Source organism: Aythya ferina (assembly GCF_964211825.1).
Source record: "Aythya ferina genome assembly, chromosome: 13".
NCBI classification, from domain to species: domain Eukaryota; kingdom Metazoa; phylum Chordata; class Aves; order Anseriformes; family Anatidae; genus Aythya; species Aythya ferina.
The window spans coordinates 18,333,864-18,360,234 of record NC_140311.1 but is presented as its reverse complement, the minus strand read 5'-3'; the positions used below and the strand labels follow the sequence as shown (position 1 = coordinate 18,360,234).

The following is a 26,371-nucleotide window of genomic DNA, read 5'->3' as shown; positions in this document are numbered from 1 at the left end:
TTAAGCAGTCCCTCAGGACTCACTGTGTTATCGTGGTGAGAGCCAGAAATGCTCCAACACAGAGGCCTTGAAGGGGAAGGCTTTTAGGAAGCAGTTGCCACCATATTCAAAACAGCTTCTGCCAAAAAAAGAGAGAAGTTCAGTACAGTGCGACACTTTCAATTCTGAGCGTTATCTTACAGAATGAGTAACATCAAAAAGCAAAACATCTTAAGCTTTCAAAACGTCCAAAACTGTTCACAATTTGGGCATATTTATTTCTTCTTAGCTATCAGGCATAGCACAATAACGGATGAGCTGTATTAGACACAGAGCACTGGTGCACCTAGCACTGCACCTGAGAGGCACTGCGCATGCAACGCAGGAAGCACACTACTAGAATATTCTTGGTAATTTAATATCCAACTTGACATATTATCGCTCAGAACAAACCCGGCAATTCATGAAAAAAACTGAAGAAGGAATAAAGATTAGTGCTATAAGCAAAAAAACTTCTTGTCTGGTTGCGCAAAATGCTAGCTAAGCACAGATGTCTCTTCTGAGACAGTAACACTCTTGCTATTCCAAACAACTTTTTTCAAGGACATTGCCAACTAAGTAAAGGCTCCTTAAAAAGCAATTATTTTAGCTACTAGCATCATAAATAAAAAACAACACCTAGGACAAATATAAAGACTATGAGAAGAACAAACATTTTTCTCTGTGTTGGTTCCTAACTTTTACTATGCGTTTCCGTACAATTTGCCTCATTCTCCTCCGTTCTTTTTAGTGTGAATATTTCATACATAAAGATGTAATAGATTACAGAATTTAAACTGGAAAGTGATATCATAAACAGGTGACTGCAGGCAGGAAAGGACCAAGCTTTTGTTTGAACAATGACTACTTCAAGTTTCTCTGTTTTGAGAAAAAGACATTTTTTCCTTAATGGAAACCTCTACTGGCTCCAGCTGAAAAATATCATTGTTTGTACCAAGAAACAACAGATGTAACAGATGTATTTAGAATAACAGCCTGATATTTCCAGCTGATATCACACAGAGAGAAATGCCAAATAACATGGGGCTCACCCAGGTCTCGTCCCACAAAGTGCTGAGCCATGTGGGCAGCTTCAACCAGAGGGGAGCGCGCTCAGCAGTTCAGGGACTATCTCAGAGCCGACAGAAAACACGCCTACCAGTTTTGCTGAAAAATCACCACGTTTTTCTAAGTGCCAAACTGTGCCTAGGCTTGCACAGCTACACAAAGGAATAAAAAGCGGAGTCAAAGCAAGCAGCCCCTGTGGTCCCACCAAGACTGCAGAGCACAAATAGCCCGTGTGTGCTCTGCCTCTGGCTCCGATGCCCAGGGGGACAGCACAATCGAAGTATTTCCTTTTGGAGGGGGTGTTCTAGAGGCTGCATATCTGGCAGCACCAAGCAAATGCGGCACTTTTAGACTGACAACTTTTTCCCACTGAAATACAGACGATGCCCTGACAAGTGACTCAAGAACCCAGTACAAGGAAGTTGCTGAGGCTTCCAGGAGGTGCAGAGGATGCCTCCTTTAGAAACCATTTACAGAGCTTGCATCCTTCTGCAAAACTGCAGATGCAGCTGGGACCGGGAAAATGCTTGCTTGCTTTCTCTGTACCGCACACTTGGGAAGATAGAGGGCACACCGTTCATTTCTGGAAGACCTCACTTCATGCTGCAGAACACTGCACGGCTGTTGGGACTCTCCCATTAGGAGAGCGATGGATTTTCCCAGTGAACCTTTCCTCGGTCAGACCTGCATCTTCCAGTGCTACAAACCCAGGGCTTCTGGAATCGTCTTGTACCACGTCCCAGTTTAATTCCTGTTCAAACTAGAACATATCTTTTAGGAAATCACCCAACCTTGATTTGCATATCCAAACATCAAAGTTCTAACGACAGAACCAGATGCAAAATGTTTTGATTTTTATCAAAATGTTTATAACTTGCCGTACAACAGGTCAACAAAAATTGATCCATCATCTCAAATTCCTTGAGTTCATTGAATCAACATATTTCAGCAGAAAAACCATTCCATCTAAACTCTTAAACAGTTTTATTAGACAATGTGTTGGTAGGTTCCAAGTAAAACTCCTTAAACGCATGTGTAGGTTTTATTAAACAAGTTAGCATCATCTTATTAATTGTGCACGTTACAAATTACCACCAAAAGTACCACTTCCTTTTCCACCTCGTTAGCTCCGTAGTACTGCTGTGGATTTTAAAATAAAAGTTTTAAAAGAAATCTGCTTGCTTTACTTGTTAAATGCATCAGCATGTTAATCCAACATCAACTTTCCTGTGTCACACAGATTACAAAGTGCAAGTTAGCAGCATTTCTGTTTATCTGCCCTACCTCTTTCAACCAAGGCTTATCCCAGGATTTTATTTTCACTCCTTATATTTCTTCATCTGGTTAATCAAGTAGGTCCTGCACCAGCCTTCAGACCATCCAAAGCCACTCACAGATCACCTGTGCTAATTTGCTGAAAAAGCTTCTGAGATTACAAGCAAGTATCATTCAGGAAGGAAAACACGCTGGTTCCATGGCAACGTGCAAGTCAATGAGCCCACCTTGAAACCTGGAAACAATGGTCCCTTTCAGAACACCGAGCAGAGGGGAGGGACCGCGTCTTATTGAGATGTTGGATTCTTTCAGATTATTTGAGGATTTTTTCCCTTCCTTTTTTTCTTAAAAGAAAAAGAAAAGGCACGCCGCAAATTTGCTTTGCGCAAGTTGGTAATAGTTTCCAAAAAATCAAATCGATTCACTGTTGAATTTCCTCCTTCTCCATCCACCCACCTCGGTCCTCTCCAAAAAAGCAGCAGCACATAGCACAATGTACACACGTTTATGACAGCAAACACACAGAAATCCTGATCCTAAAATGACTGAGGAAAAGGGATGGCCCCTGGAACCATATGCTATCCTGAAGAAGAAAATCTGTAGAAATCTCATGGGGCGGAAAAAAAAAAAAAAAAAAAAAAAAAAAAAAAAAAAAGAGCAAATTTTGGATTAAAAACAAAAAACAAACAAAAAAACAAACAAAAAAAATTATCCTCCTGAATTGATAGAAAATTGACAGAGATCCACCGCCCTTCCCAAAGGTAGTTCTGCCTAGCCATTAGGTACTTCAGTCCAGGAGAATATTGCACAACTGTGGCTGGTCATGGCAGCCTGCTTTCCATTTTTGATTTTAGGCTTATACTACTGCTTTCCACAAAGCTTTTCTATATTCTCGTTAGTATCCTTGGGAGACCCAGCCTAATGATGATCCGGGCATTTGTACGAACACGTCGTTTAACCAGCTCAAAGGCGGTCACCTAATAACTCGTTCAAAGCAGTAGATAAGCACAACACCACGCTGCACACTGAATCATGTTGGCTGCTTTTCAGCTTCTGTTTCTCCAGCTTTGTCACACAGCAGAGGCTCAGTGAAGGGGGACGCTGTGCTCAGCCAGCCCGATAGGACAGGATCTGTCCCAGTGCTTGACACAGGCAGACTCGGTGTTGTATTCAGGAGGGCCACAAGAAACAGCCACGGCACTAAGGTCCCCGGTGCTGCTTCTTTCCCAGCGTGGTAGCCTTGCTCCTTCCTTCACCTCCTCCTGGTTTGCCTCCTTGTAGCCTGCTCCAGCACCTTCTTCCCCTCTGGTTGTTCTTCGGCTTCTCAGGTGCCCTGGGGACAGCCGTGCAACAATCTACATTGCAAAAAGATGGGTAATTTTGTGCTGTACTGTCCCTACCAAAGATACGGCGTAGTTTTGTTGTTAGTGGTCTGTCCAGTGCTAGCCACCAGCAGCCTCCAGGCTGTGCTAGGTTTCCAATCCAGGTGACAGGCAGTCTTGCTCCCATTGCCTTTTGAAAGGGTTAAATGAGGAGCAAAACGCAGTCTAGACCCTGACAAGAAATATGCTGACATTTAAATAGAATTTTCTTGTTTCTTAGAACTTCAGAAAAAGCAGGAGTTGACAGAATTTATACTTTGTACTGTCCAGTGAGAACAATACTCCTTGACACTGTTATTTAGGTAACTTCAGATTAAATACATTGGCTTTTTAGAAGATGATTTTACTCATGAGCTCTCAACAGGTGTGAGGCCAGAGCTGCAAGGTTAGAGCCGGCATGTGCTCACAGATGGACCTGGCCATTACCTTGCAGCTTATAATTACAGACCACAACTGCCTCACCCACAATTTGAAGAGACCAGGTGTGTTCTGCCATTGAGTGTGTTGCAGTTCAACTCCCCGGCCTCCTTTCTTGCCTAGCTCCTCTTTTATTTCAGCTAGAAAGCCGCTGCATAAGGCTGGCAATGCTTCCTACCACACGCATCATCCCCGCGCTTTGCACAGCGTTACCAACACGTGCCAAAACTGACCACACAGCTCAGGGGCAGCCAGCACAGCAGCCAGGACAGCCCACTACAGGACAAGTCTTGGTAAAATCAGGTCCATTTGGCTCTATTTGAGAGAATGGCAGTGAAAGGAAAAGCCGATGATTTTCTTTGAAAGGACTGCTCATCTGAGCTCAAAACGCACTGAAGCAGAGAAAACCTTCCAGGACAACAACCAACAGAATAAGAAATGTATTAAAATATATCGCCACAACTTACTTTTGAGTTTTTTCATTGATAACCGCCCAAGAAAGAATTCAAAAGCCCTTCACAACAGATTATATACACCATCATATATCTTTACCTGCACACAATTGTATTTGATTCCCTGCGTGTTTACCTCTCTCTCGGAGTGGCAGAAGAGCACATCAGCCCAGAGCAGCACCCCTTCAGATAATTCCCGACAGCCAGTGGCATGAAGGTGGGCTGAGTACGACTATTTATGGAGATCTTCCCCTTTTTGAAAGATCCTCCAAATTTATTTATTTATTTATTTTTAAGTCCAGAGGCATCCACCACAAACAGAACAGACCTAACTCCGGGGCATAACACAGTAATTGTGAAAAGAAATCTCCAAGCAGTTACTATGGGGTAAAACAAAACAGAAAACAAAACCACCTCCTGCAGTTGAAACAAGTACTCTGAAATAGCAACAAAACGTGCTTGGAAATGAATGCTTCTTCCAGGACACAGCCAAGCATCCTCACATCAGTGAGCAGTCACATCTCTCGCTGCCATTTACAAATGACAGGAGGAAGAACCTTCAGAGCAGCCACACCTGAGGTCAACCAGTGCTCCTCTACCTTCTAGCCAATACCTGTCTCAGCAGCCAGACCGAGCCCTGGGGTCTCCGAGGACACCTGCAACTCAATACAGGCACTGCATTGTGCTCCAGAGGCAGCATATCAAGCAGTGGTGGGAAAGCTGTGCAGTTCTTCATCCCCTGAAAGCATCCTGCTGGAAGCAACCTATTGGGTATCTCTGCCACAGTATCACCTCTGAGATAAGGCACACGGCTCTATCTGGTTTCAGTGGCACCAGACAGAGGAAGCATCTTTGTTTGAGAGGCCCTCTTTATTTGTACAGTACTCAGAGGTTAAAGTTTCAGCATCTTATTCATTTGATTTAGGAAAACCACTAACACAGCCTCCGTTGAAATCACTGGGTGTTTGTCCTGACATGAAGTGACTGGAAAATTGGTATCATGAGGAGAAGGTAAAAAAGCACAAACATCAAACAATCATTTATTCTTTCCACCTTTACCACCCAAAGTACACCAATGTGCATTGCTGTAACTTCCTTCCTCTACCTGAAATTTAAGTAACAAGCTCAATGAAAAGATTATGAAAAACACGTTTTTTGGCATATTGCTTAGAACAATGCTTGACCAATTACAAAACCTTCCTTGGAGAAAACAGCATGTACATCTGGGCTTATCTCAGCCTGATGCAACTAGCAATTGCTGCTGTGTTAGCCCTTCAAGGTAAGGGACAAAAGGCAGCTGCTGCAACACGAGGAACAGCTTCACTGCCACAGTTCTGGCAGACTTGCTCCTTTCACTCTGCTCAGTCAGTACAGGTTTGAGTAAGTTTTTGATGGGTTTTGGCACCTGAATAGGCCAGACTGAGAGTTCATTTTGACAACCTTTACTCATAAGAGTCTTGTTAGTTTCAGGTTAATTCCACAGGACTGAAGGCTGATGCCCGAAGTCTCATTTTCATTCCTAGATCCCACTCCTCCTCTTCTCCTCTTTGCATTCCCACCTCTTCAGAGGCAGCAGTCATGAGAGCGTAGCGGTAACAGCAGGTCGGATTATCAGCAGGGTCTGACTCCAGTCACAGCAACAAGACCACCTCACCTTGTCTTCGCCTGATCCAACACGAGGTAGGAACCATCACCCTGAACCATCATCGGGCAGGAGGGCAGCCCAGACTTGGAGTGGATTAACTGCAACACAAGACTGCACTTCAGAGAAGACAGAATATAAGGTTTGAAATTCGATTATATTTAGTTCCCCCACATTGATGGGCACAGCTCTTTGTAGGATTAGTCCTTTTCTTCGCTGGGTGCACAAGGGGCAAAGCACCTGACCTCACTAAAGACTTGCAAGTACTTGAGAATCCTGCACTCACTGAAGCCAATGGAAACTTCTGGTTGACTCCAAAAAAGGCAAGATTAGGCTTGTTATCAAAACGTCCTCCTCAGGCACGTCCAAATGCCATTTTATTCAGTGACTAAGTATAGGCTGCATCCTGCGCATGCAGATTATACAGTGTGCCCAACCAGAAGTCCATGTTTAGACAAAGCACCTGGTGCAGGCACCAGAAATTTTATTTATATAGATATATACACACACACAGGTATATATACATATATAAAAAATAAAAATAAAAAGTTCCCATGCAGCTCACAGTTTAAAGCTATGTATAGGGAAATGCCATGGCCAGTATTTAAATGCCTTTTGGCAGGTATCTTCACATTTAGCAGCACCAAGAGAGGACATATGGATTTTAAAACTAGATCACTCCACTATAAGAAAGAACAGGCTTCTATCATCTTCCATCTTGCTTGCTTGCTCTTGTACTTACGCTGTTGCACCTGGGATTTCCCAGACACCTCCTGCCCAAGCACTGGAAATGCCCACAGCTACCCAGCTCTCAAGATGAGGTATATTTAACTCTGATCAGTTATTTTCTTGCCCTACTGTGAAAAATGACACGTCTCATTTCAAACCATACCAACAACTATATAGAGGAGGGTGGAGTAGGTGGATCTGACACACAAGACAACTGGACAAACCCTCCAAGGCTGCTGCTGACCTTGCAGCATACCAGGATGAGCTCAGCAGCACGTCCTGCAGGGCAGCAGCCACCGCATATACCTATCCCAATCTAGTGGTCTCACAGACTAAACTGTGGTGTGGGGGAGCTACTGATGCTTCCCCAAGACTGGAACCACTAGGCTACATACACCGCGCTCTTTCCTACACAAAATTTTTAATATAAAGACTACATATGGTGTAGGAGTACTTTTCCCAGCAACTACTAGCCACCAGATCATCAAAATCACCATCATAAACCAGTAAATAATTACATTCAGATTGATAAACTTCCTTGCCTCAGCTGTTGGATGTTAAGTTAAGACTAAACACTGTTGTACAGCACTAGTAAACTTTCACCATTTGAGTAGCTTTCCTGTTATTGTCAGACCCATAAGCAAATAATCCTTCTGTCTGAGCACATGGCCGGAGTAAGGCAGCCCCGGGAAGGAGCAGTATGGGAGAGGAATTTAACACGTCGGTGCAGTTTTGTAGAGGACTCTCTCAAAGCAAAGACTAGCCAGTCCTTGTAATGACAGTTCCAAAAATGTCATTTTAAGAACAAAATGCTCTGGCCTATAGTTCTGCCTGACACCCTGTCTTTACAAGCAGATGTTTTAAAGGTCACATTAGGTCCTTTTATAAACTAACTCAAAAGAACAGCAATGTTTGTTCATTTCACAGCCAGACTCTAAATCTTACCCTGCTCGTTTTAGTCTGTGAGACCTGCCCTTGGTGGAGGAAGATCAGGACAGGGAACCTTTAAACAAGCTACAGATGGGATGCAGAAGATGCAGAAGTCCATGGGATGTGACAAACGCACCTGGGAGCACTGATGTTACTGCAAGGCCACTCTCGATCATCTCTGAATGGCAATCAGGAAAGGTTCCCAAGGATCCTCTCTTTGGGCGATCAGGAGAGGTTCCCAAGAGGAAAGCAGATGTTGCTCCTGTCTTAAAGACCAGCAAGAAGAAGGGAACTACACCCTGGTCAGCCTCACCTCAGTCTTTGGGAGGCCAGTGGAGCAAATCCTTCTGGAAACCATTCCCTCACGTATAAAGGACAAGAAGCACAATCAAGGAAACAATTTTTATTTTAAAGTCTGCACAGATTTATGAAGGGGAAATTGTGCTTAACCTTCCTGATAGCCTTCTAGGAAGATATGACAGGCTTGGGCAATGAGGGGAGGAGTGGCTGGCATTTATCATGACTTCAGTGAGGCACTCAGCACTGCCTGCCTTAACAACCACAGAGACAAACTGATGAAGCACAGTGAGATGCACTGAAAACTGGCTCAACTGCCAGGCTCAAATGGAACTTTAAAACTAGCGTGAAGTTTTACTATTTATGCACATAACAACACAAGTGAAGTCCTCACGATCAACATAGAGGATGGGGACCTTTGTTTCCATGCTTACAATTTCAAGAGGACCTGATGCAATCCAGCTGCAGCTGGGATGAAGGCACCCCGTACAAGTGACAGCCATGTCTCAGATGTCATTATCAGCTAAAGATTCCAGTTCCTTGTCTTTTGAAGGCTAGTAAATAATTAGCTTCACTAAGCAGAGGAACAATGAAGTAGCAAAGGCCAGCACAGGTGACTGATTTCAAAGAAGATAGCAGGGTGAATGAAACACAGGTCCTAATTCTGACTTCACATCACGACAACCATGCCATACCACCGCCAGAAGGTAGAAGTAGTTCAGCAGAGAACCCATTCTAGCCTTCTCAAGAGCATCTACTAGTTTGAGACAAACCAGAACAATTTTACTACATTGCTTTATGTTGTAGAAGATAAGCTTTAGAGTACCCAAGTTTTTGGGCTGCATTAAAAACTTCTCTCTACTTCCTATACAGAAGTATTTTAAATAAGTAATTTACCTAGCAAAATCCCGTCCTTTCCCCTGCAAAAGCCTTTTCTAATGGTTGATTTGAGGATAGCAGAAATAGTCCCTCTGAATTCAGAGAACACCACCCTAAAAACCAACCTGCAGGCAGAACCTAAGACTTGAGAACAACCGATAGGTCAGTGTCAGCACAGGGACATTCTAGACTTGTTTTCTGGCAAAAGGTCTCTCCATACAGAGCATCTGCTGATATTTAGAGCTTGAAGCATGTTGGAAAAGCTATATAATTCATCCAAGTTAGCCAGCAACTTTTCGTCACCTATCTCACAATTCCCATGGACAGCTGCAGAGCGAGATGCAGAGGGGAGCTAGAAAATGACTCACGGTCACACAGCACTTCCACAATCAGAACTCTGACTTTTTGGACTCCAGCTTGGCACTTTTACTGTGACTCAGGGCTGTTTATCTTGCAGTAGACCATCTTCAAAGACTCCTTTTATGTCAACAATGAGAAGCAAATGAGTTTTCAGAAAACAGGAACCGATCAGATGCAAACAATGATGAGAAAACATCTGGGAGGATATCATCTAAAGGCACCACGCTACAGCAATTTACGTTCATTCACAGAAGAAGATTATTCATTTTCCAACCACCTACATCTTGATTAGGCCAGTTCTGCCTTCATTTGTACATATCCTTTCTGTCTTTAAGCAAATACGTGGTGTCTCTGTTAAAGCTAAGCAAACAAAACTCTGTTGGCCACAGAGATCTGTTCAAATCGCTTTTTGTTTCTCTGGTGAGGAATTTCTACAGCAGGCTTGAGTTCTTTGAAGGAGACAGCTCACAAGGACAGCTTTACAATCTCTGACATTTTAAACAGTGAAGACACTCCAGACCCTCTTAAATCCCCAAATCTCCCCATCCAGCTCAACGGCTGGAATACAAGAACAACTGGGTGCTCTGCCACTTCTGCCCAGTTTGAACACAGCAGAAGAAATCAAGCAGTGGAAGCTAGAAGCATAAGAAAACGGTCAGATGTCTGGGCTTCCTGACCCTTAAGGTATCCTTGACCACAGATTGAATGAGTGCATACCAGCAGAGGAAATGTGATGATTTTACAACTTTCTAACAGTTCCTTTGAACTGAAAATAGCATCTCTTCTAAGCATAATCAAATTCTTAACAAAAATTTCTGCTAGCCTAGGTAATATACACAGGCTGCCTGCTCCTGCTACTCCTGAAGAGCCTACGCTACTCCCTCGCACATGTTTTTTTCCCTTTGCTCAGCATACAAAGCAAAATACAAGGAGTACAAGCTGTGAATAACAATCCTATCCATAACTATCATTGCTTTTAGAGCTACTCACCACAGGTGCGGTTAACTCTGCTTTCTCTAGGACAGCTGTAGAGTCTTACTGGTAAGTCATTTTCTCCCCAGTATTCAGGGCGTTCTTTGTATATTTTTGAAAACACAAGAGATACAGGGAAGGAGGAGAGAGGAAGGAGAAAGGAGAGGACACTTCACCTGGCTCCTTATTCAGTCTCTGAGAAAGGTCTGTATTTAGATGAAGGCTGGGATCCCAATTCACAACTGGTGCAAACAGAGACATTAAAGGCACCACAGCTAAGAACACATTCGGCTCACTTTTGCTACTGCTGCCTCATGTTTCTTTTAGCTTGTTTTGACACTGACATGCTTAGAACAGAATACATCAAATCGGTGAATCCTTTCTTATCGTGGCTCTGTAAATTACAGTACTGACGTTGTCCAGCATATAGTGGAAAATAATGGTGCCCGTGTTTCTTTTTAAAGAAACATGCAAACTTCTGCTGCAAGCTGTGTACCACAACACAGTGGGTCATTTAGACCTAGTTGACGTCAAACAATCTCTCATTACCTTGAAGACCGACCTCTTTTTTTCACCTGAGCGACTTCCTAGAGCCATACCTAGCCCTTACATGTAGTAACTACACGTAGAGACAACTTTCTCTCTTAGCTGATCAAAGTAACATTGCAAACGTATGAGCTGGCATTAGTGTAGGTCAGCAAAAACCCCAAACAAGGAGGTATCTGCCTCACAGCTCAGATATTGTGAACTGTCCATCCCTGATTTTGTGCTTTACAAAAACTATTAGAAGGGTACACACACAAAGAGTACAAGCCAGGATACAAAGAACATCCAACTTTTGTGCTAACATATATATGAGCAAAACCTGTTACTACTCTGCGCAGTAGATAAATGTATTAACGTGGGACAAAGGTAAAGTTCAGTTTGAATACTCCTCACACATAAATTAAACCCTGAAGCATTCTGAGCATTCAGTAGTAAGAAAATCCACCTTTTGGAAGTGCCTCCTACATCAGAAGTTCACAGCTTTGCAGGGGATCAGAGTATTTTTCACTTTGAAACACCTAGTTTGGGGCTCAAGCTGCTTTATACACAAAAGCGTGCAATTTCAGTGCCATCACCTCACTGCTATGAACATTTCCGCAAGGCAAACATTTCAGATTTTGACAATTTCAGCTACACTCACTGAAGATAAATATGGATAAAATGAAGATAAATATGGATACAAATTGATGATCAGGAAAAATCAATCTTAGATTCTTTACACCCCCAAGCCTCACAAATCTTTGGAGTTCAAACTCCCATATTAAAAATAAAAAAATAAAGAAGAGCCACATTCAATGAGTTGGACACAAGGGATCTGTAAAGCTCAAGATTTTCCATGAATAATTTAAAATGGATAAACAAACACCCATTTCTCATGCGGTTTAAACCAGAACTTTGAATTGAGGAATTACATTTCCTTAGTCATTCTTTACCATCTTGACCATCAACCTATGGCTCATACGCTGAGCTGGATTCGTAAGACCAAACTGAATATATAACTATCAGCTTCAATCATTTCAACTTCAGAAGTATTTTTCAAGAGCTGCAGCTCATAGTCTCCAGACCACCTTTAATGGTCAAGATGAAACGCAAAAAGAGATCGTTCATTTTGAAAAGAAAAATGAAAGTACACACAGTTCGGAAGAGGGAACAGTAGGTCTTGATCTTGGCAGCTTCCTTTGGAGTACAAATGTAGCCTACAGACATTTCCATGTCAGATACAAGAGATAAAAAAGCTGCACGGGTATCTTGACAGCAGCAGTACTGTCTTCTTAACAGAACGGCTGAAAATGGAAGTGTTCAAACCACCTTCTGCTTTTAGTGCTCAGGTTCCAAACGCGGCAGTGGATGTACCCAGCTACCTGCAGCTGCATTTTAGAAAAAAAGATTGCATGGAACTTAAAAACAGCTCAATACCCAAAACAATATTTTGATGCTAATGTTTTGATAACATCCAAGATTTGCACACATGCAGGACAAGCTTGAATGCGCAGTTGATTTTCTCATCAGATTTTGCCCCTGTTCAGGAAAGACTCATTCTTCCTAGAGGGTAAGTAGATGCTTAAGGTAAGGAGGAATGGGAGATGTAGAGTACTCATACACACAGAATCAGAAAACACTTTCTGAGGTTTATCTGGAAGGTTCCTCCTACTTCTGGTTCGTCTCACTGGGCTCATGCAGACCATTCACTACCTTTATATTGCACAGGAGCTGGAATGCAATATCCTACAGCTCAGCCAGCGGTAGGATGACTCTCCACAGGCTCAGTACTGTCCCACAACAATACCCTGAGCTTTTTCTGCATATTTAGTCCCACTCACCACTGAAGAGGAGAGAGATAGCAGGCTTTGGTTTTGGCGTGACTCTCCAAGTCTTGTTAACAAAGACATGTGACATAACAAGGAATTTAAGGGGTAGTTCAAAATAGTGGGCACAGAGAAAATTTCTACTTATTTAACTGGAAGATACGCACAAGGCCAGCTCCTGTATTTACAGGTCATTGTAATGGCTGAAGAGACAAAGCAGCTGCTCACTAAGGGACCTACAGTCACTGTTCATCCTTCTTTTAAATGCCAGCTAGTGTCTAAGATTTTAGGGGATAGAAGACTAACGTTTGTTTCTGGTCACACAACATTCAGAAAGGAGAGTTCGCTATTATTCTTTATAGTCAAGGGTAGCTTGGTCCTAGGCAGCACAACATTCCTTCATAAATGTAATACCATAAAATTCTGTCTTAAACACAGTTGGTTTTGCCTTTTACACGTATCTAGATAGCTACAGAAATACAGAAAACAAAAACAATACCCAGTGGTTCTCTTTCCAAAAAATGACTATTAAAAGGGAAACGTTTCTTGGTTTTCAGTTGACAAATTTGAACAAGATAGTTTTATCCTCTTGTTAGAATGTAATAGAATCATTATCAAACCTAAGAGGGGAGCTAAATCAATATATTTATTAATATTAAACACCCTTACTGACCTAAGGTCCGGAAAATGATTCTACAGCCTGTTGTTTGCCAAGCTCCTGAGTGCAGGTGTCACACATTGGCGCAGTGGGATAACAGCCTGGAGGAGGAACATTGTTTATGTATCTATGTAGGCCAACAAATACACAGACTACAAAACATTCCAGAATTAGGCCTTCTGAAGAAGGCTTCATCAAACACTTGAATTTTCTTGCGCATGGCCAACTATTTGGTTTTCTTAAAGGTAAAACAAAAGCCAAAAGAAGGCTCACAAAAAGACGAAAATACGTATGAGAAGTCACCCATGTGAAATTACTAGCAGCAAGATGATTTCTCATCAATTCTGTCTCAAAAACTCCTAAATTCATCACTGAGCACAAATCCTCATGGCTTAAAGACTGAGCATGAAGTTATTCCTGAGGGAGAAATCAAGTATTTTAAAAAGTATTTTAGAGAAACGTGTTTAGATTTATTTTGTCTTTGTTATGACAATAATCACCACAAGCCTTGCCCTGACATGACGGAATGTATATATCTCACAGGAAAGCTGCAACCTTTTGCACCTAGCCCTTCAGAAATCCCAATCTCAGCACAACAGTGTTGTCGTAAGAAGCTTCCACAGCAACTTGAGTGATAGAACAGGCAGGGCTGGGAATTCGCAGGAAGCATTTATCTCAGTCTGTCCTGAGCTATCAGGGGTTCTGATGACTTACCCTTTGTTTCGGAGGAGATAAAAACCAGAGGTCCTGGCACCTGGTGACCATTAGGAAACTAGATTTATGGGGGTTATTAGACACCGCGTCCTGGTCATATTCCAACACAAACAATTATATTTGGCCTTCTTAAAATTCCTTGCTGTTTCAAGATAAGTCATATATCCTTCTGCCCATCCAGAGATGCTGTGCAATGTTTGCTGGTGTGCTACAAAACACTGCACGCATCTAATATACTGTCCTACACTAGGCCATGACACTGCCTTCATCTATTTGCTACCCAAGTTCTTCAGGTAGCTCAACCTAATACTATCAGGAATCTTCATTCCACAGGGTGCTGGAATGGGGAGAGGCTGCACGCTCTGTAATGGGACCATGGAAATAGCTCGCAGGGATGAAATCCTTTAGAGCTACTTGTGTATCACGGCAAGAAAAAAGACCAGAACAGCAGTACCACATACCAATCTGCACCCTTTTCTGCTGATCTCTCAGATATTGCTGCATCCACATGCCAGCTTACAAGAGGGTTTGTTAGAGCATCCAGGATCTTCATGTCAGAGGAACGCATTTATGTTCCTCTGTCAGTTATCCGGCCTTGGTGCTCCACCTTGAGCTCTTCCATTCTTCTTCAGCTATGGAAAGGACATTGGTGGTAAACGGTCACTCCTGGAGTCCCATGTCAGTTAAATGGGTAAATTAGCTCAAAACCAGCTTGGGTAAATATCCCACTCAACCTTCTTCCAGAGACTTAAAAAGTTAGGAAGGGATATTGGATAATTAATCTGGATATGATGTCAAATGTACCCTGAAAACTATTTTGACCTGCTCTTACTGCCATTTGAGATTTCCAAGAGGTCAAAACTAAGCAATAGCTGTATATAAACATACACCCACATGCATTTTTACTCAATTCAAGTATAATAGTTTTGGATACTTTAATGTTAATCTTACCCAAGGATTATGACCCTAATTAATTTCTTTATTTGTAAGAGGCATGTGTATTGTCCCCAGAGTGAACACCAAGATGTAGTTTCTGGCTTAAGCAGGTTTCCTGTATATTTTGGCTGCACACAGGAACATTTTTCCTGTTTATATGAAATAATTTGATGTTTTCTGGAAGACCAATACTTGTACTGTTGCAAGAAAGGAAATCAGAACGATCCCTTTGGATCACTGATCACTGACTCAAAAGATTTATGATCTGAGCTGTCACACCAACAATCAGCTTAACAATAAAATCCTGTTGCAGAAAGGTCCTTTATTTACGGGCTCTATTTACATGCCAGCAACATAAAGCGCAGCTGTGCTCTGAGCTCACAGGTCCTGCAGCTACTTTGTTGTCACACTGAGGAAAAAGAACAGTTTCTCAAGAAGTGACAATTGCTTTCAGGACTTTCCACAGCTAGCTAATTACCAGCACCTTCCCCCTGCAATATGTGATTTTAAATTAAAATCAGGCTTGAACCTCCACATCTATACCCAGGTAAAACATTTAGCTTGGGTCGTCTCTGTTCTAAGAGGCAGAGGATCTGCCCTTAGTGATCAGAAGAATTATCAGGGAAAGCTCCGCATATACAGCATCTTAAACAGCAGCAGTGCAATTCAGCACTTGGTGGGATAAGACTGCCCCTTGCTGAGCAATATTTCCTTTTCTTTTTTCCTTTTCTTTTTTTTTTTTGTTAGGTTTTGCATGCTTCTGGTGGGTTGCGATTTTTTGGAGTAGGGATTGTATTTCAATTCGGACTTTTCGTGTACAAGGGTACAACGGGGTCATATCTGGTGACCTAAATTCACAAGAGCCAGCATTACAAAGGTAAGTAAAAACATGAGGAGGCTCACAGCTCTACAATTGGCATTTCAGAACAAATTATTCCTTGCAGTGATTTTTAAACATCACATATTTTTAACAAAGTGGACGTAAGTACTATCTGAAGGGTCTCTTCAAAGCATAAAATCTCAATAAAATTACATGCTTGGGACTTCTGATAAGCACATTTCCTTCTCTTAACCATGAGAAAACAAAAGTCACAGCTAACTATACTCCCACATTAATCCCACAGACCAGGATTGATATAAATTGCAGTGGGAGAAATATAACTAGACCTAAGAGTACAACCTATGAAATGATCCAAGCATTAACTTCCTAAAATCCCTCTCAGAGGCAAATAACAACTAGGAACTGAAGAACAGGGGTTGTACATTGTACATCCTGACACCCTGCAGATTCCTGTGGTACAGAATACATTAAAAAGGGCAAAAGGTTATTTTCCAGCAAAGTTTGTAAATTAAATTCCATAGAAAACCAAACAAAAGGTTACATGAGCATTCACTTATCTATGCGCTGTGAAGTCAAAAGAAAATATTTCATTTCACGTTTTGCAAAGGTGCCCTAACAATAGCAGCTTACACGCCACGGGTGTAGCAAACAAGGCTAAATTAATTGATATCAAATTTCAGCCAAAGGTGCTGGCCTGAGAAGGGTCTTAAAGGATTTTTTTTTCCAAATGAATTTAGGCTTTAAGACCTTTGCTCACATAGTACAGAAAGCCTATCTGAAAGCACTCACATTTTATTTAAGTGGATTACTTTTCAAGCACACAGGCTTGCACAATGGCACAAAAGGAAAATAAGAGATGGTCTAGAAAGTTATTTAATTTAGGTAGTTAGATAAATTACCTGATACTAAGGTATAAGTTGTGTAACTTATTTAGATTTAAACCAGCTACAGCAATATTTCTTGTCTCACATTGAAGAGAACGCCCTGCGTTTGCTGTGTTGGAGGTGTAGAAGTTTGCAGCAAAGTCTACATAAAACCACAAAAAGGAACATAATGGGTTTAATGAGGAATTGCCAGTAAGTATTGGCCTCCTTTCTCTCAGACACACGCACCCATGACAGGGCACAGCCTCCTGCCTGATACCAGCAGCAGTGAACCGGATTTCTGGCACCTGCACCGCAGGCCTCTCTCGCTCCATTTGACAGCCTGCCTCCTCCCACAAACTCGAGTGCCTCCACAGACATTTCACAAAAATAAAATAAAGAGAACACGATAAATCAATGTCTTTTTAAAGGCTGAACATTGTTCTCAACACTTAAGTGCGTCCAGTGTGCATCAAATATGATATAAGTGACGCAGCCGGTCCTGCAGGCCAGAAAAGTATGATTATTTGTTTTCTGCTCTTCAGTCCAGCTTTATATAAACAAAGCTCCAGCCTGTCAGAGATCCCTGCTCCAGCAGCACACCAGTGCCAACCCTCCTGCACACAGACCCGAGAAATCCCCCAGCTGGCAGGTCTGAGAGTCCAGTCACAGGGAAACCGTCTGATTGCCTCAATGCTGCTCAGGTCAAACATCCAGCACAACAATCCCCCGCAGTCAAGCACCTGGCTTAAAGGTTAGGAAAGAAAATATGATACTTTTAGAACCATTTTGTTTCCCTCAATTTTGTTTTCCTTTAGTTTTCCTCAATTTTTATCCAATATTTAGGGTCAGAAGGTGAGATTTGATTTTAAGTAAGAATGGTTATCATCTTTACATGATTCCAATATATGTAACAATTACTTTTCTTAAATCTTGCAATAAAAATGAGAGTTGGAAACTCTGCAGGATTTCTTGAGATGGGCATGATTTTTTGCCAACACTTCAGGAAAAAAAAATCGCATGTACTATTGTTAAAAGCATAGCATTCTAAGGCTAATAAATTAAGATTCAATAAAACCTTAATAGCACTAATTCCAGCCCTCTTGTAATCTTTTAAAAGAACTGGCACCCCATAAGTCCCTAGATAACATAAAATATGTTTTTATTTACAGTTTGTGTTTAGAAGTTGAAGTAACACCAACTTTGTTTTGTTGGTTTACACTGATGCCATTTGTTGGGTACAGGCTAGGCTTTTATCTAATCCTCATTTCTAACAATCCTCATGGACCTCAGTGGTATATATGTACAGAAAAGGACAAGATTTGGGTAAAACTTTTAGTTTTATGTAATTAAAACACTTTTTCTCTATTTTTTTTAAAACGAAATAGCCATTTTGTTCATGATTGTCATGATTCTCCATTCATAAGTATTAGAAGCTGGTTGATTATTCATGACAAATCAAGAAAGCAAAGTACTTGTGTCATCTTAGGAAACCTGAGGAAAAAAATAAGCAAACATACAACCAAAACCCAAAGCACTAAATTTCTTCCAATATTACCAACAGATACCTGTCCTAAGTTTAAAGCAGACCTTCCCTTAGGCCAGTTCTACTACAAGGACATGAAGGAAGATTACGCATATTTTCCCTTTTTCTAACCCCTGTCAGCACAAACCTTGATGAACAGACATACAAAGCACCACGAGTAAGTACAATCATTTTACACACAGCCATAAACATACCCCATGACAGGGAGTGGGTAAGAAAGTTGTCCGAAATCATTCATCAAGTAATGTTGAAAACAGAACCCATTTTTCCTGATTCCTTATGGCCCAACCAATGCCTCCCGCATTACCTGCGGAACGCCTTCCTGTCCCAGCATAAAACAGCTGGCAGAGGTCAGTCCCCTGCTACAGCTTCTTTATACCATCAGGAAGCAATCAGTAATTTTAGGCTTATGGAGAACAGAAGCTGTGGCAGATATAAACCAAGCAGTACAGTGAATTTCACAACTCTGCCAAGTATTTGGATGTACTGTAGCAGTTTCATCTTACAGAAAGAATCTGGCTTCCAACAGAATTACAATTACTTTCCCTTGCCAGTGTTACAATAAACTTGTTTGAGGGCAGCATTTTAATTCTCTTCTGCAACATTTTCTAGATATAATTTGATACTAGTGTTACCGTGATACAGCACAAGGTAATAACTAAATAACCAAGCATAGGATGCAGCTGACACTCTCTATATAAGAAAATAAGGATCACTCCTGCCAGACACTAAAATTCCAAAACAAACCTGAATATAATCAGTTCAATGAGGCTCTCAATGAGATACTGCGTAAGGTGCATGCTGGATCCTCACTGACCTCAGCTAAACACAACAGCATATAGACTACATTAGAGAGCATGGAAGTGTTTCTTGTCTCAGCCTCTCTCACCACATCCACAGCTTTTATTGGATTCATATCATCTTACAGTACACTTTTACTGCCTACCTGTAACAAGGGAAAAGAAAAGGAAACAATTCCCATTATCTGCAAAGTAAAGAAAACTCGCAACATTCTTCATGAAGATTAACCCTGCCGTCACCTTCTCTTTACACAAACTTGCAGATTAAAAAGTGCTGTAAATCTGCGAGCTGCAGGGCTGTGGAAGGGCCCCTCTGAACAAGTATGTCGTGGAGCTAGCCTGTACCTGCGTCTCGCTGCACATTCCTTCGGCAAAGGAATCCAGGCCCGAAACCCAGTACCCCTCTGCCCTCCTGTGCATGAGCTCATAATACCGGAATGAAGGGGAGGAAAATTACTTTCTCACAGGAATTTCTTCAATGGAAATTATTAGCGTGCATCTTGATGGATCAGGTTGTATTTGGTCTGGTTATTCTTACCCATGGAACACTTACCATGAAGAGAACATGTATCCAACTATCTCAGCAAAACTAGTGTCTGGTAAATTCAGGGATACGTTATCCCAGCAAGATCTGTGACCAGTATCACCTCACAAAAATCACTGAGCTGACAGTCTTCTGTGCAGGAAAAAATATCAAATCATTCTAGATCTGGACAGCAACTTAAACAGCATGAGGATTATTAAATTCTTATTTCTTTGAAATTAAAAAGTTGCCTGAAATATGCTCTACAGCTATTGATTTATGAATCAGATTTATGTTTGGGGGGAAAAAAAAAATTCAAAAATACATCACTTTTTTTTTTAAATATAATACTAGTTTATTTCTACCTAAAATGCTTGGCAAACATTTCAGTTTGCCGTTTCATAAAGCATCCTTGAATGAAGAGTCATAGTAAGCTCTGATCTAAGCATTAACCAATCCTACTGTACCCCACCAGCCCAGAGCTGAGACCAGCTAGCTGGTTGTCAGTCCTTGCCACTCCTCTGAGACGCGCAGAACTTGGCTGGGCAGTGTAAGGTTGAAAGATAAAAACCAGCCAGGCTCGCTGGAAACCTCTCAGTATCATGCTAGCACATAGAATAACGATTCAGCTGGACAGAGGATCTTTAAATAGCCACAAACAACTGATTACATTTCTGTGCCTTACTGGTTAGGTTCAACCCTTCCACAGCTCCAAAGGCAGACAAGCCCAAGCCTTCCCATTCATAGGGGACCCTTAGGGCATACAAAGGGCTACCAATTATCCTGGGACAGTTCAAAGCAGCAAAGCTCCACAATAGACCTGGGTTCATTATGCAAAGTGCTGTTTTGCATTTCCCAGCTCTAAGGTCTGTTCACATCCAGTGCTGGAGCAGAGAACAAGGAGCCAGAATCCATCCCCACTACTGACCGGCCATTTGATCTGGGGCAAAGCTTTCTTCGTGCTAGGAAAGGAGCAGTACCACTGCGTAATCTGCCACAAAACAGCATGGCCAGGCACTGCGGAAGGACATCTGCAAAGCACTCAAAACCAGGGGTGAAAGACAGTACAGTAACATAACCAGCGGTTATGTATTTAAAACTGCAACAAACTACTTTGTATTTATGTAAGAGAAAGCGTCAAATAGGGTCAAATGAACATCCATGATAAAAGAACTCTAGAAAAGGTATAAAACCAACAACATAGTTTAACAGGCATGTTCACTTCAGCATTCAGCCTATCCTGCAAGTCTCATCACTCTGGAGGGTCTGCAAACGCATTCTTACGTTCAATGGAATATGAGCACAGTGACATTAAGAACTCTGCCCCAGAGCCGTTTGTACAGCCTCTTTGCAGAGGCTTTTGTAGCCTCTGCAAAGCCTCAGGTGTTTTTTTTTGCAGTTTACTTGAGGAACAGGAGGCCCTCACTTCCCAGAGACCCTGCTGAGGGTTCTCAGCGCTCCCCATGCTTCAGGGCCAATACATTAACATGGAAATTGCTCCACGGAGAGGTATTAGGTCAAACCACAGTTCAGAGCTCACTCTAATTATCTAGTCAGATTCCAGTTTAATCCTAACAAGATTATAGATTCACAGAGATTACAGTTGTTAAGAGTACCACAAAGCAAACCATGTAATCACTACCTTGAAGAGACCATCCAAAGTATACTGTTTATGGTCACCAACTCTTTTAACTTCAAAACTCTGCAGAGTTTAAAGAGTATTTCCTGTATCTACTTAGAGTAAAAGCAGGCTCAGGAGGTGGTATTTGCTCTGGCAGCAACAATGCTCTACCTCTCCAACAGGAGTGGCTTGAGAGCTTCTTCTCTTCACCACCCTATGAACATCTTTTCTCTTTTTGTTAAGTTTACACCTTACACCTTCCCCAGTGACAGCAAAATCAAATCAGTGAATCGAAGTAAAAGCTTGTGTATTTCAGAAGGAAGCTGGAAATCAAGCACCCTACTTTGGGCACTCATGGTTTACTGCAGACCACCAGCCATGAGCACAAGCTGGAGACCCAGCACACTTCGATCCTTCCCTGCAGTAGCGAGGAGTCAGTATGTTCTGTACAAAACCCTCCGTACACCACACAACGCAATGCAGGACTTGCCAACCGGGCTTTCCAGCCAAATCCACGCTTCTACTTAGAAAATATTTACAAATACATTAATTTTACAGATAATGCTCCAACTTTTCAACCCCTTCGCACACATTTTGTGATAGTCTTGAATCTCACATGGAGGGCTGAGGCTGGAAGCCTATGGGCTCCTTTTATGGAAAAGTCTGAAGACTCCTATAAATTCTTAATTTTACAAGCTTGCTTTTTGCCAAATGTTTCTGCTCCTGCAGGCTATGTTCTTCTAGTGCAGTTACACCCTGCTCTGTGAATAGGTTTAATCATCAAAGTGCAGTATAATGATTCACCTTCCTATTGTTTTGATGTGTTCCCACTATAGCAATCACAATAATTCCAAATTGCTTTTAAAATGTGTATGTTTTACAGAGTAAGTGATTTCTGCATATTCCACAGCAAAATGTCAACCGATATGAGGAGAGCTATTACAACTTTAAGGTCCTGTACCTCTTTGGGACTGTCAAGTAATTGCTCATTGAGTCAGTGAATCTACTTAACTTTGTTACAGTAATGAGATACATACATACATGCATTTCTGAAAAATTGACTTGCCAGGCTATAAATTCTGAACATCGACTCAAAAGTAAAGTATTAAGAGTAACAGATTCATCATTCCTTTTTTTTAATCATATCATTTTCTAAAGAAACACTTCTTGGTTTAAACCTCCATTTTAGAGCTACACATCATTTCACGTCTACAGAGAAATGGTCTTTCTATATGTGAGAGCAAAACCTTTCTTAATAGAAAATAATACCTTTAATGATTCAAGCAAACACTTGGTGCAATGTGAACAGGCAAAGTGCATGCAGTAATTTAAAAAAGTTTGGAAAAGGCAAAGCATAAACTTATCACTATTTAGAGCTTTAAAATGATGCCAGGAAGAAAAGTAGGACAGTTATGTTTCGTTGACACACAGCATTTACGGAGTACTTTTAAGAAGCATAGGAACATTTCTAAGTCCATCCTTTGTTTAACTGCACTCTCATTTTCCTCTCCTCTGCTTTCCAGATCAAAACCAACCCCTTCTAACACTTATGTGTTTATGCAGATGTCTTTCAGCTCGCTCTGTACAAACATTTCATCCAATCTGATTACTTTCTAGAAAGTGGCAGGTCTTGATCTCTCTGCCAGCCAAAGAAAAACTTTAAGGTTGCTGTTGCTACCTTGCCTCCAAGCTCTTTCCCTTTCTATGGAAACGGTAAGATGACGCATGCAGAGTTGAAGGAAAGGGAAAAACCACATTTAGTTCTTACAGAAACCTCAACTGATGTATTGCCTTTTCTGGCTAGTTCGTGATTAGTCCAGATGCGATACGTAGATGACTTTACCTGCGGTATATGTCACACTGAAGTCTTGCCAATGTTTCTGTCAAGGACGGGATCGTTTGTTCCTATTACTAATGGGAAAAGCAGCAAACACTAGGTGCAAGCTTCTGAAACAAATCTGTGCAGAGATTCCTAGGTAACAGGCACTGACATGTCCTCACCACCGCAAAGAGCGAGGCATCAGGAAAAGCACAGTAAGATTACTGCCAGGAGTCATACTGGCAGCTCCCTCGGCTAAGACACAAAGGAGAGCTAGGAAGGCAGAGGAGCTTAAGAGCACGTTGAGGCAAGGGCTGGAAACACAAAGTACAGTAGGTTCCAGCTGAACAGGAGAAAACAGAGCGGTAAGTGAATCATAAGGCAAACTTAGAGCGCAGCTGCTACCGACATCTCAGTGGACTGAAGCAAGACCAATCTCACCGCGTTGATCTTCTCAATACCAAGGTAACCCACTGAGCAGAGACTAAGGGAACAGGATGGGGCTGGTTCAGTCACCTCAAAATACCATGACAGCACTCTACAAAATAAGAACACCAATTTTTGTTATTTTTTTTATATCAGTAAAAGTACCTTAATTTTATTACTTTCAGGTACACGCCCTAAAGAAATTTATAATTTCATAAAAGGCACTGAAAAAAGCTTAAAACCACCTAGCATCTCTGAAATATATTTGTTTCCTCAGCACCAACACAGAATCACTAGCTTTGTAGCCTTGAGTTCTCTCTCTTCCAAGTTCATCTTCAAAGAAGCTCAAAAACCAGAACATAGGCCGTATTTCCCTGCGCATAGCCAAAACTCCACCTGACAAGAGACTGAGTGGATCTAACATAGCAGTCAGCACTCAGCAGCAGCAAAAGTACTTGAAGAAATAATGCAGAGCATCTGTATGAATAGTGAGCAGCCTTTGGATCAATTACACCCTTTTCAAAAAGCACTGCAGCTTCCTATGGGTTGAAAACTTGTCTTATTAAATACCAGCAGCTGGTGATAGCTCAGCAGCCCTTCCTGAACAGATGCTGCATCGCTGGTGTTCTGGGGGAAAGAGTTTTCTCCCTCTATGAGTCAGGGAGTCACCTGCTCTCTTCTAGGAGCATCTGTGTGTCTGCAAGTGGGGCGTGACTATGAAACACTAAAGTGAGGTGGAGGTGAGACCTTGGGCACTTCTGGATTTGCAAGCCACAGCCCTCTTACTGCCACAACTTTTTGTAATCTGTACGTTCTCGGAACATCTGGAAGCACATCACTGCAGTTCCCTCAGAAAGAGTTAGGATGGAGTAAGGTACCAGACCTGTACTTACCTTGACAGCATCCCTGCTGTGAGGCTGGAGACAGGACAGAGACCCCACCACGAATTGTCCCTACCTGAGGGACACCAACACAGCACCAGTCCTTCAGGCAAGGGAATGCTGGGGCTGGCACTAAAGCTGGCGTGCCCCAGGGGAAATAAGTTTCTTAAGTCATATGCTGCCTCTCACACCTATGCAAAAAGGCAGCCGCCACCTTAAATGGATAACAACACAAAAAAGATCTTTTCAGAACACAACCACACACCTTACCTCGTTTCGTAACTGCTGTGACCTGATGCAATGTTCAAGTAAGAAATAAAAGGCCATGCTTTATGCTCAGTTATCTTTAGCACCCAGAAGACATTCGACAAATAAACCATTCTTTGTTTAGATGGGAGAGAAGGGGATATTGAGCATTACGTGAAATTTTCCATAAAATTTGACACGTCTTGGCAAAGGCTACACAATTAGCAATTTTGTCTCCCTTGTATATTTTTATGCTTCAGATAAAAATAATTCTCATTATTTTTCTACAGAATCAAGGATTAGCAGACCTAGTGCTATTAAAATTTGACCTTTCCAACATGACCGCTCTCAATGCAGCGTGCATCTTTGCCAAAGAAGTGCCTCTGCACCCACATGTCCTTACAAATAAGAAGCTGCCTTGCCTAGTAAGCAAATTTAGAAGTTTACAAGATTAAAACTGCATTTTACATTATTTCTTGAATTTCTATAATCCTTCCTTACATAAGCAATTTTATCAGACATTACTTCTTTATTTACAAAGGTCAAAGCTATGTAGACATTATAGCTGTAAGAAGTGAGTCTTCAGAAGGGTCACATACCTATAAATAGTGGTCAAACAACAAAGAAGTGGGGAAAAAAGAACTTTTAAAACAGATCTTAATGGATAAGATCATATTTCCAGAAACTGAACCGTGGAAAGTAGAATGATGAGAGTGGTAACTCTGTTTTTAAATATCCATAATTAAACAGCTATTTTTTTCCCTGCATATAGACTGCCAAGACAAAAATTACCTTTGGCGTGAGGCCACTGAAAACAATGAGTTTGGTTCAATTAAGCCCACCCAGTGCATATTAAATTAAACGATATCAAGAAACATTTGTACCATAATTAAATGCACAGAAAACCTGGGGTATGGTAAGAGAAGAAAGAAACAAGATCACCTGGACTAGCTTGTCATAAACCAGTGAGCTCCAAATAGAGCAGACTGCCCAGAACTGTTTTTATCACATAGGGTTTTTTTTTTTTTCCTTACTTGTATACTTCCAAATTTAATCTGCACATTTATTATCAAGAAGAAAAAAATAAAGAAAAGATTTGGAGGAGTAGCAATAGTACATGAAGTCCACACTCACGAAATAAAAGCCAACTGAGCTCTATGTGAAAGCTCAACTGCTCCAGAAGCTCTCCAAGAATAACTAGTTACTCAGGACATCACATCAATATTGGCCCATATTCCAAGCTAAATTCCAACTAGCTGATCAGTAAGATAAAGGACATAAACAAGGAGTTATCTCACCTATATACCAGGTATGCTCACAGGTGGGCACACTAGAACTACTGATACCATGAAGCACCTCTGAGAGCCTTGTAAAGAGATGAGAATGTCAAATTTCACTGCAAGAGGGTATCCATGGTCATTGCAACCATCTTTATGCCACCCTCCAACATGTTTATAGGACATCCCCAAAGCATCAGCAAAACTCTGATTGCCCTCTTTGAAGTCCCTCTTCTAAAAACTGCATTTTGCCCTGAAAAAGCCCCATTAGCAGTCAGTGATTAGCTGAGGAGAGCACCTGCCACAAGGATCGCTCCCATGTTTTGTCACACTCCCTCCAGCCCTGGACCAATTCTTGCCATTTGCCTTGGAGTGCAATGGAAGTACTGCCCTTCTAGTTTATACTTAAGCAATTTCTTGCACTGACACTCCTGAGACACGATCAATG

At 41.6% G+C, this 26,371-nt stretch overlaps 1 protein-coding gene across 2 annotated transcripts in view; it reads right to left on the bottom strand.

The window, feature by feature from the left end:
• Positions 1-26,371, bottom strand: part of COL4A6 (collagen type IV alpha 6 chain) — a 134,000-nt gene that overhangs the window by 104,691 nt on the left and 2,938 nt on the right. Inside the window, exon 1 of one of the 2 annotated variants that reach the window (XM_084534336.1) lies at positions 24-42. The exons of the other annotated variant lie outside the window; for it this stretch is intronic. The gene's annotated coding sequence lies outside the window, so the exon portion shown is untranslated. Of the gene's footprint in view, positions 1-23; positions 43-26,371 lie in introns of those variants that run through there. 2 annotated transcript variants of the gene reach the window in all.